This window comes from Ictalurus furcatus, chromosome 4 (assembly GCF_023375685.1).
Source record: "Ictalurus furcatus strain D&B chromosome 4, Billie_1.0, whole genome shotgun sequence".
Taxonomy (NCBI): Eukaryota; Metazoa; Chordata; class Actinopteri; order Siluriformes; family Ictaluridae; genus Ictalurus; species Ictalurus furcatus.
In genome coordinates, this window is record NC_071258.1 from 6,404,964 (window position 1) to 6,415,762 (window position 10,799).

The following is a 10,799-nucleotide window of genomic DNA, read 5'->3' on the forward strand; positions in this document are numbered from 1 at the left end:
TAACAAATGTCAGCCTTGTTTTCCAGTTAACTTCAATATAACAATGTCAACAGAAAGAGTCCCCAGTCTCAGGATGTAATAACTATCTGCTTATTCAATGCTGCACATTTCTGACTTGTTTTTTTTTGTGATTTTTTAAAAATCTATATATTACAGCAAGACAGAAAGCTCTCTTACCTCGTTCAGGCAGCTCTATTCCCTCCACATTCTGCTTCATTCATTCAAACCATCTACTCTATTGCCAGCTTGTTTTTCCTCCCTCCTTTGTTTCCTTTCAAATTGCAGCCTGCCTTCTAATCATGTCCTTATTTCTCTCCTGCTGGAAATGTTCAGAGTCCAGCATTGAGGAAAGCAGGATTCAATAAACTGATGTTTGAGGATGCAAGCTGCCGGCGTATTTTCCTGATGTCCTTTTCTGGCATACACACGCTCTCTTTCTCTCCACACCTCTCACGACTAAAGACTAATGAAGGATGGATGTAGGCGAGAAGAAGGCACAACGGGGTGATGCTTGCCCTCTCTGTCCTTTTTTCTTGCTCTCTGATTAGTGAGATGGCTGTGGTGGAGGCAGGCTGTCAGAACGCATGGAGAGACATCTGCGAATGTGTTCATGTGGATCCAAAGTCGCCTCTTCGCTGAGGCTGAGGGGCCCCCCTCCTCCAGTTGCGATGGTCTTGCTAATGGCCTGTACCATTACAGCTTGTAGCAGGGTGGGCTGTCGCAAAGAAATGAGAAAGGCGGGGGGAGCAAGAGTAAGGCAGGGAGGGGAAGAGAGAGGAGGGAGAAAGGAGGAGGTAAAGGACTCTGTGGTTAATATGTGTGTAGGTACTTCTCCCTCTTCAGCTCTTCTTCCTTCTCTAATCTGTAAGGTTAATGCAATAATGCATTGCAGCTGGATTTATTTCTGGTTTATTCTCTGTACATATACACAATGAATCCTGACTATGTCAAAAGTACTTTTTCAATCCACACCCCACCACCAGGTTAAAATGGATGCTTCTTAAAGATTTCAAAGAGTCTATTTTGCGTGATGAAGCTCTCAGTCTACATTCCTGTCCTCACCTATGGTTATAAGCTGTGGGTATAGACCAGAAGTATAAGGTCTCAAGTACTGGTGGTAGAAAAGAGATCCCTCCACAGGGTTTTGGGCTTACTTGCAGGGTGAAGAGCTTGACAATCCAGAAGAACCTTGGAGTAAAGCTACTGCTTCTACAAATTGAGAAGAACCAGTTGAGGTGGTTTGGGCACCGTACAAGGATGCCCTCTGGTCAGATCCAGCTAGACCTGTATTAGGCACTAGCACTGAACAGAGACCTCAGGGCAGACTCAGGACCCACTGGAGAAACTATACTGTATCTCACAGTTGGCTTGGGTATATCTGAGGATCGCTTAGTAGGAGCTCGTATCTTGATCGAAATCTTGCAACAGAATCTATAACCACCCGAGACTCCAAATACATCTCTTCAGATTTAGTTAGTTAGTTACAGGTACATTTATATAGCGCTTTTCTAGACACTAAAAGCACTTTGTATTGGTGGGGGGGGGGGGGGTCTCCTCAACCACAACTATTGTGTAGCATCCACCTGGATGATGCAACAGCATCCATAGTGCACCATACCAGGGACACTATACATAGGCATACAACAGGGACACGATACATAGGCATTAGGCTCCACACAGACCATAGGGTGAGCATCCCCTGCTGGCCTCATTAATACCACTTCTAGCAGCAACCTTAGTTTTCCACAAGAGGTCTTCCATCCAGTACTGGCCAGTCTCAACCCTGCTTAGCTTCAGATTAGGAGCACCTGCATTTCTGCCAACTCTGGAATTCTTAATCGAGTTTGCACTATCACTTCTAGCAGCCTCATTGTATTGTTTCAAACATCTGATTTTACACTCATGAATAATGCATAAACAAGCACAAGGTAATTAATCCTTAATCAATTGTTCCGTCAAGCACTAAGCTCTAAAGCCAGAACAACAGACCCCTTGATTTACATCTGATGATACAGACTGCAGGGGATATTATCAGTGATTGGCCTCTAATGAGGATGATGTTTCTGGAAAACTAGCACAAATAGTGCACCTTACTTTATAATTATATAGGAATGTAATTTTGTGGGTTAAATGTACCCAGAATACACATGCTCATCAAGCGAGAATGACAAATGTTACAAAGTAGACAGCCAGAAAGAAAAAAACGAGAGAGAACGGTTGAGGCATAGACGCTTCCAGGATCTTGGACCATCATAGACATGTGAGAGCAGTAACATAGTGAGGCATTTTGAATAAACACTAACTTTCAGTGACCCACCCAGAACTAGAATAATAAGCTTACCTTTCTCTGCCTCACCCTTGAGAAAGGACATGATTCATAAGTGGCATATTTGATTGCTGATTTGATTTGATCTGGTTGCTAACACTGAATTTTAATCACTGGGTTATGAAACAAGGATTCATAGGTCCAACAAACAAGGGTACATACGTCCATCTGACAGGTCCTCTGACAGGATCGTCAACCCTTCTTCATATAAACTTTGAACAGTGGGGTTCCCCTTGAATAGGTTCATCATAGAACTTCTTTAGAAGGGTGGGAATGTTAATCATCCAAAAGACCCTTGAAAAACCATTTTTTCTACGAGTATTCCCAGATCCCATTAAGAGTTATGGATGCAAAACAAATATCCAATGAGAATATACAGTGAATACAGAAATGGGTTCTTTGGACCGTTAAGAATTCTTTGCTTCATGGTTCTACTTCACTCTTTGACATGCAATCAGGGATGGATCCTTCTACATACAGTAGAACACAGTTCCTTGCAATGGGATGAGTTGAATGTTTTAATTATTTACTTTGTTGTTATATTTCTAAATGAAATCCTTTAAAGATTCTTCTGTGCAGGAATGGTTCCTATTTCGTATGGTCAAATATTTGAACCAGATAACAAGTGAGATCTAATGGCCTGTATCAATCTTTTTTTTAAAAGGTAAACACTATGATGCTTCCACTATTTAATTAGATGATATGAAATTTCCTTGGCATCTGAAACTGTTTATGAAGACAGATCAAATATTTTTTTTCTGTTATTTCTGACAGGGTGAACACACTGTGTGTGTGTTTGTCCATCTGTTTTCTTATAGATAGTGGCCAGTTATACAGATCAAGAAGAAGAAAGTACCTGATTAGCAGTTATGATATATGAAGATATGACAGAATTGTGCTGAACGCGAGCCATCTATTGATGGCAGCTACAACTTCATGATGAGCTGCCTAGCCAGCATATACAAGATATCACGGATGGAAAATATCCATAATGGTTACGTCATCTAGTCTCAATGTGTGTGTACATGCACATGTACTGAATGCACACAAAGGCTTAGGGACAGACATCTATCGGAATAGACATAGTGTTGCATATGAGTAATTAACAATTCAGAGTGTGATGGTTATGAGCTGCATAATTCTCCTTTACTCTAACACTTTCTGAAGTACCCTGTACCATCCAAGTTGTAGATACAGTGGCATGCATTGTGGGAATAAATTGCTCTCCTTAAAGCGGAGCCAGTTAGTGGGCTGATGCTTTAAGTGCCAGCAAAGCGAACCCTCAGATAATCTCGCAACCTCGTGTTGCATCTGTCCGAAGAGTGTTATGTAGTATTTTGGGGATGACTTTGTTATGCCTTTTAGTATCCTAATGTGACTATGTGAGTCACTGATCCTGTGTACATCAAGGCCACTGAGCTAAAATCATTAAGGTTCTCTATAAAGAACTGGTTTTGGGTGATCAAAACATTGTCATTAATAGTAAATGACATGGTAACTGTAATACAGTGAACCCATCAGTACAGAACCTGTGGATGGGGCTTAAGGCTAATAATGAACTGATAAAAAAAAACAAAAAAACATGTTATTTAACAAAGCAAAGTATCTAATATGATGTTGATGTGGTAAAGACATGTTCATAAGGACACATTCAAATAATATATATATATATATATATATATATATATATATATATATATATATATCTGGCATCCTTCCGTCTTCGGGAGACGATGGTGTAGCATCCGTTTCGGGTGAATTTATTTGCACCTTCTCGAGTGGTTGTACTTGAGCTACAAAAGCCTGGGCAGGGTGATATGGAGGATCAGCTGTTGCCCATGCAGCAGACGCCCCCTCTCCATGCAGCTGGTGAACCCAAGGGAACGACGCAAGCCGATACAGCTTGGCACCAATAACGTCGCAGGAGTTGCCGGGACAAGACTACATTTCGCCTTGAACCGCCTTCGGGACTCCGGCTCCTGATTTGACCTCGAGGTTTACTCCTGAAGCCTTTTCCATGCCTAGGATGGATGTAGCCGCAAGGCAGCGGAGGTTTGAAGTTTTCCTTCTTCTGTGAGCAACTGGTTTTAAGGCGCCAGTGACCCGTCTTCGCCCCTTCTCCTGTCTGTAAAAGCAGGTCCGCTGGGCTTAGAAACTAAGCCACTCAAGCAGGCCAGGAGTTGGACTTGGTTGTCAGAGGCTATATGAGATGCACGCCATGGGAGCATTTTATGATGGGAGCTCATCCCCAGCACCACCCCCGGCTATGACAACCATGGACCCTATATATATACATTACATCACATTACATTACAGCATTTGGCAGATGCCCTTATCCAGAGTGACTTACAGTTATCTCATTTATACAACTGGGCAGTTGAGGGTTAAGGGCCTTGCTCAAGGGCCCAATAGTGGCAGCTTGGCAGTGCTGGCACTTCCGTAATAGCTATGGAAGGAGTCTCCAGTGCCAGGGGAAAGTCTTCAGAATGAAGGGCTTTGTGCTTTCCAATTTCTTAGTGGTATGACTGTGTTTTTTTGTCGTATTAATATTATTTCATGGTAAGCGAACAAGGAATAACAATGAGTAATAACAGGAACTATCTATAAATGAATAAAAGTATGATATATTCATTATAAATTTCAAAATTTGTAATCATTGACAAATTACTATGGTGTAATTAGTACTAATACACTTTGGAAATGTTATTCAAAATCAATCAACTTTGGGGTGGTAAGAGTATTTACGCTTCACACTGGGCCATATCACATACTCCGCCACTGATTATTTTCCTATAACAAGATGTCCCAAAGTATTTTATTTCTTACATAACATATTGTATGTAGCCACTATTAAATTCTAGTCTCTTTCCTTGGAAGTTTTCGTCTAACACACACTCACTCAAAAAAAAAACATACAATGATTTATTAATGTGAACATTAATTATGCATTTTCTTCCCACTATTTAATTAGATGATATGAAATTTCCTTGGCATCTGAAACTGCTTATGAAGACAGATCAAATGTTTTTTTTTTCTGCTACTTCTGACAGGGTGAACACACTACACTGTGTGTGTCCATCTGTTTTCTTATAGATAGTGGCCAGTTATTCAGATCAAGAAGAAGAAAGGACCTGATTAGCAGTTATGATATATGAAGATATGACAGAGTTGTACTGAACGCGAGCCATCTATTGATGGCAGCTACAACTTCATGATGAGCTGCCTAGCCAGCATATACAAGATATCACGGATGGAAAATGTCCATAATGATTGCATCTAGCATCAATGTGTGTGTACATGCACATGTACTGAATGCACACAAAGGTTTAGGGACAGACGTCTATCGGAATAGACATAGTGCTGCATATGAGTAATTAACAATTCAGAGTGTGATGGTTATGAGCTGTCAGGGGTGACACATAGACAAGTATGAATTTCAGTAATATCTTGCGTGATGCTGGCTTCAGCCGTGAGATCTGTCATTAGAGAAGGAACAACACAATTTCTGCTCGCTTCTTCTGTCTTGACACTGGATGGAGATGGTGAAAATGTGGTGTAAAAATGCATGACATCCATTATTTTCCAAGTGTGGTCATACCGAGCTTCATATCCTGTAAATTCATCACATCTTAATGAACAGGGGCAACTTTTGTAGGTGTGTAACTGCTTAACATTCCTCTAAATTGTTTGATGCATTGTAATCGGTTTTATAGCAAACCACGGAGGAAAAGATTTCAGTTAAGCTGAAATAAGACATGTTAGAAGATTCAATGTCACTGAGCTATGTTAAAAGTGTTATAGAGTTTAGATCCAGTATAAGTACCTGGTTTGTGGTACTCACCGATACCAACACCTCTCTGTTTATGTTTTTTTCTGTTTATGTTTCTCTTGTTTAAATAGTTTCAATCTGGTTTAAGCACTTGCTCAACTAGGCTCATTCTTTTATTAGCTAGGTACATTAGTTACCTTGGATTAGAGTATGGTTTGGAGTCAAGAGTGGGTTTTGTTCCACCTTGGAAAAGTGCTTGTGTACAACTATAAGTAAAGCAAATAAGCAATAGTGGCTGAGTGAAACATCAAGAGCAATATAGCTGGTAAGGGATTCTCTTATTTTACTCACCTAGCATTGTCACATATTTTTGGCTAGCCAGCATTTGTTGCAGCATTGGTTATTGCTTTATGCTGCTAGCAATGAACTCCTAGTGCTGCATTTTATGTTTAAGATGGTTTACCACTTGTATTACTTGTACTGTAGGAAGATTCTCTAGTTCCTTATCTTGATATTTAGGGTCATGAACTTATATGCAAATATTTCTTCTTCTTGTGGTCTCAGACAAGCCATAATAAAGGTTTACTGTTTTAAGCTGTTCTTCGCTGTTTTTTTGTGTGCATTTAAACTGTGGAAGTCATTTTTACCCATAACATAATGGATCTAACTTTTTTTCAACATAATAGGAGGGTTAATAGTGAAATAAGACTAGATTGCTGTCACTTCATGTCATCTGTTTATTTGCATGCCAGCATACCGTGTATTGAGCTTATGTATCATACTCTCACAATTAATCAGATGTTGGTATAGGAGCTTTTTTTTTTTTTTTTGAGTAAATGAGAACAATATCAGACTGATAACAGATACCATTATTGGTACTGATGCATCCCTACTCGAAAGGCCTTTCACGATCTTGTGTGCAAGTGCAATGTCATTTAAAAAATATTTCAATTAGTGGTAATGGACGTACTGCCACACAATACAAGTTGGATTTACTGAAACATTTGCTGTGTAATATGTTATATATGAATAATTTTAAATAGAAAATATACAAATGAGAAAGACAAAAAAAAAAATCACATTAAAATAAATAATGAAGCTTATTATTTAGTAACTAGTGATACTGATAGGAAAGGTAAGTAGGTACAAAAAGGATTAATGTAATACTGGGTCCACCAGGGTACACTTAAAAGTTGTGCACATTGATGCAAATTTCTAAGGGTAAGGTGGATCCTGTTAACTTCAGCTTGATGTCTCCTATCAAACATTTCTCTGAAGTCTACTGGAGACTCTAGACCAGTGTTCATTAACCCTGTTCCTGGAGATCTACCTTCCTGAAGATTTTAGCTCCAACCGTAATCATGCCCACCTGACCATGTAATCAATGCCTTAGGAAGTTCTTGATGAACTAAAGTAGGTGTGTTAGATTGTGGTTGGAGATGAAACCTGCAGGTAGATCTCAAGGAACAGGGTTGGTGAACACTGATTTAGACCAGTCACTATGATAGTAGACAGTAGATCGAAGTAGAATCTTTTGATATGGCTTTCTTTGGAGTTCATCTTATGAATTAGGTGGTAAATCACAAGGAAATTGTCATTTGGTTTTTACTTCACCCAGCTTGCACCGTTGCCACTGCATGAGGTTTGCTTTTTAAGTGAGATCAGTTCTCAGACATTCACATGTGCATGTGCATCCATAAATTTTACCTGTTAAGCAAAAGCAAAACAAAGAGTTCTATATCCAAGTTTTAGTTTTGACTCCACACCGACATTACCCCATGTCTCGAAAAGCCATGTTTAGGCAATGCTGGCAGAAAACTGGGCTGCGCTTGAACTAGTGTTTTCTTAGAAAACAAACTCATGTTTTTGCACTGACACATAAAATCAGGCTCAGTTGGAGCGTCGGTGATTTGAGGCATCCTCAAAACTTCGATTGACAGTCGCTGTGCATGCGAGGAGGCAGACTGTCTGGTAACCATGGGAACAAAAACTCAACCCAACTGCAAACCACAGTTTGGCAAGAACCATGGATTTAGAAACATAAAAAATGACACTATTAATAAAGAACCTTGTGTGCATTAGGCAGAGCGACATCTCAGATCAGCATTGTTGTAATCTATTAAGGAACAAATATGAAGAAAATGGGTTCTTATGTCCTTATTTTCTGAGCATCTAACTCACATCATCAATTCATTATTCTAAAGAAATGGAAGACCCGCAATTATATTAATATCTGATGAGAGCAGTAGATGTTTTAGTGCTTTTTGTGAGTCAAAGTTCACCTATAAAACCAAAGAATTCTGAACTAATTTCATTGATGAATTAATTTCACCGATGCTACAGTGATTTGGTAGGTAATCGGGACAACTGGACATCAGGTCTTATAGAACAAAAAGGAACGATTGTCAATTTTTGCTACTTTTTTTCTTTTTGCTTAACTGCTCTTTCCCACCACCATATCTAATTTTTCTCATTTTGTCATTCACATGACTCAATTTGTATAAAAGTTTACAAACATTGTAATGTGTTTATTTAATGTAGGGATTTTATTTATACCCTATCTTTGTTTGAATGAAATAAAATAAAACCTAACCACATTGCACATGCTCGGTTGAATAACTACACGTTTTCATCCGTAATAACATAGAAATCCATATTTGGTAAATCTGGCAGGGTGTGAAAATAACTTTTTTTTTTTTTGCAATAACTAAATTATCTGAACGCCAATTGTTAGCTGTCACAATACAAACTGCCTTGACACAGTAAATATTAATATTGGGTCTCATTCTTTCTGTCACATCAGTTAGCGATTAGATTTGTTAGGATTTTAGATCAATGCCGTGAAGCTGTCTGATGCTAGAAAAAAGCTCACTGTATGACTTTACAAACATATAATTGAAAAGTGACATTTAAAAACCAGACTGAAGTACAGTAAAAAAAAAAAAAAAAAATCGATTCTCAATGTTGGACTCCATGAACCATAACCAATCGGGTGTGATTTTTGTTATTACATTTAATTATTAAGAGTCTAGACTTTACAGCTGCATAGATACTATCAGTAATAATATAAAGAACTTGTCTCATGGTGGTTTCATGACATTAATCGTAACTGTATATTGGTAAAAGCATGACATGTTGATTAATAAATGAAAAAAAAAATTAATCATTGACATTGCTGTAGTAAAAGAGCATTAAAACACTTCAGGACAAGCTGTTACTGGAAAATAATCAATTTCAGGTTGGTAACAGTAACTCTTTACATCAGGCCACATCACACCACCCTGCCAATGATTATTTTCCTATAACAGCATGCTCTGTCATATTTAATTCCTTGTTTAAATAATGAGCCTGATATTTGTATAGTTGGATTATGATCATAAAATTGTCATCCTGTTTTCTTTGCTACATCTGTGTTCCATAAACAAAGTTTTGTTAAGTCGTATTAAAGTAATGGAAAGGTTATATGTAAAATAACTAAAAGGCTCAAGTTCATGGATGGACTTTGATGTTAGCTTGTGAGGGCCTGCTAAAAATGCCAAAAGTCTTAAACAATATTACAATCCCTGCTGAAAAAACAAACAAACAGTAGAAACCAACACAGAAATTCTAATGGTTTCCACTACATTTCCATCACATTACTATTATTGGTCCTTGATGGTATCCACTAGACATAAAATAACACAAATGACACATACCATTAAAAAATATACACATAAGTTTTAAGTTTTAAGTGCTTTCCCAAAAGCACAAGCATCCTATTCCCATATGGGATCTATGATTCTGCCAAATATTTGTGGCTTTACAATACATCAAAAATTGCAACCCATGTAAACGGTAGAAATTTTCATACAGAATAAGAAGAAGAATATGGAGAACAGTACGTTGGCTCTGTCAAGCCAACATGATTAAAATTTACACTGCATTCAGCTTTAGTATTTTTATTAATGATGAATATAAAACTATTTTCCCTAGTGAATCACTGAGATGATTAAACAAAAACAGAGATGATTTGAGTCATGTGCCATTTACACTAATGATGATAGCACTGTTTTTAGGAACCGTTACTGCACAAATGTAGTCAGCAGAGGCTTTAAGTGATGTGTCCTCATAATTAACCTTCAGCAACTAGACTGAAATAGAGAGGATGGTTAGCATCATGAGAGAAAGCTAGAGTTAATCATAATGTGGTGCAGAATACAGATCCTTGTTCATGGACTAGTCTTAGAGTATATTTAGCTGTCTTGATTGGCATCGGCAAATGTTTCATTAATCTGTAACTTTCTGTCATCTCATAATAAAGGACACCATTTAATCTATTTACTCAGCTCATATGCAAACTCATAAGCAAGACATTTGTTATACAGTACTGTGAAAAAGTATTTGCATTCTTTAAAAAAAAAGTATCTAACTTCTTCTGTTTTTGTGTATATCTCATACTAAATCACTTCAGAAATTAAAATCAAATCTAAGATTAAACAAAGGAAAGCTGAGTAAACACAAAATACAGTTTTTAAATGATAATGTTAGGCCTATTTATTGAAGCAAAAAAAGTTATCAAATATTAACTGGGGCTGTGTGAAAATTAATTTGCCCCCGGAGTTACCGACTCCCCAAATTTATGAAACTGAATTCATAATGGGGTTCAGCTGGACTAAACGAAACCAGGCAGGATTACTGCAAACCCTGTTCAATCAAATCAACACT

The 10,799-nt window shown here is 38.0% G+C and overlaps 1 protein-coding gene across 1 annotated transcript in view; it reads right to left on the reverse strand.

Moving 5' to 3' along the window:
- Positions 1 to 464, reverse strand: part of b3gat1a (beta-1,3-glucuronyltransferase 1 (glucuronosyltransferase P) a) — a 118,546-nt gene extending 118,082 nt beyond the window's left edge. The window contains exon 1 of the mRNA XM_053622665.1: positions 178 to 464. The gene's annotated coding sequence lies outside the window, so the exon portion shown is untranslated. The remainder of the gene's footprint in view (positions 1 to 177) is intronic.
- Between the last annotated feature and the right edge of the window lie 10,335 nt (positions 465 to 10,799).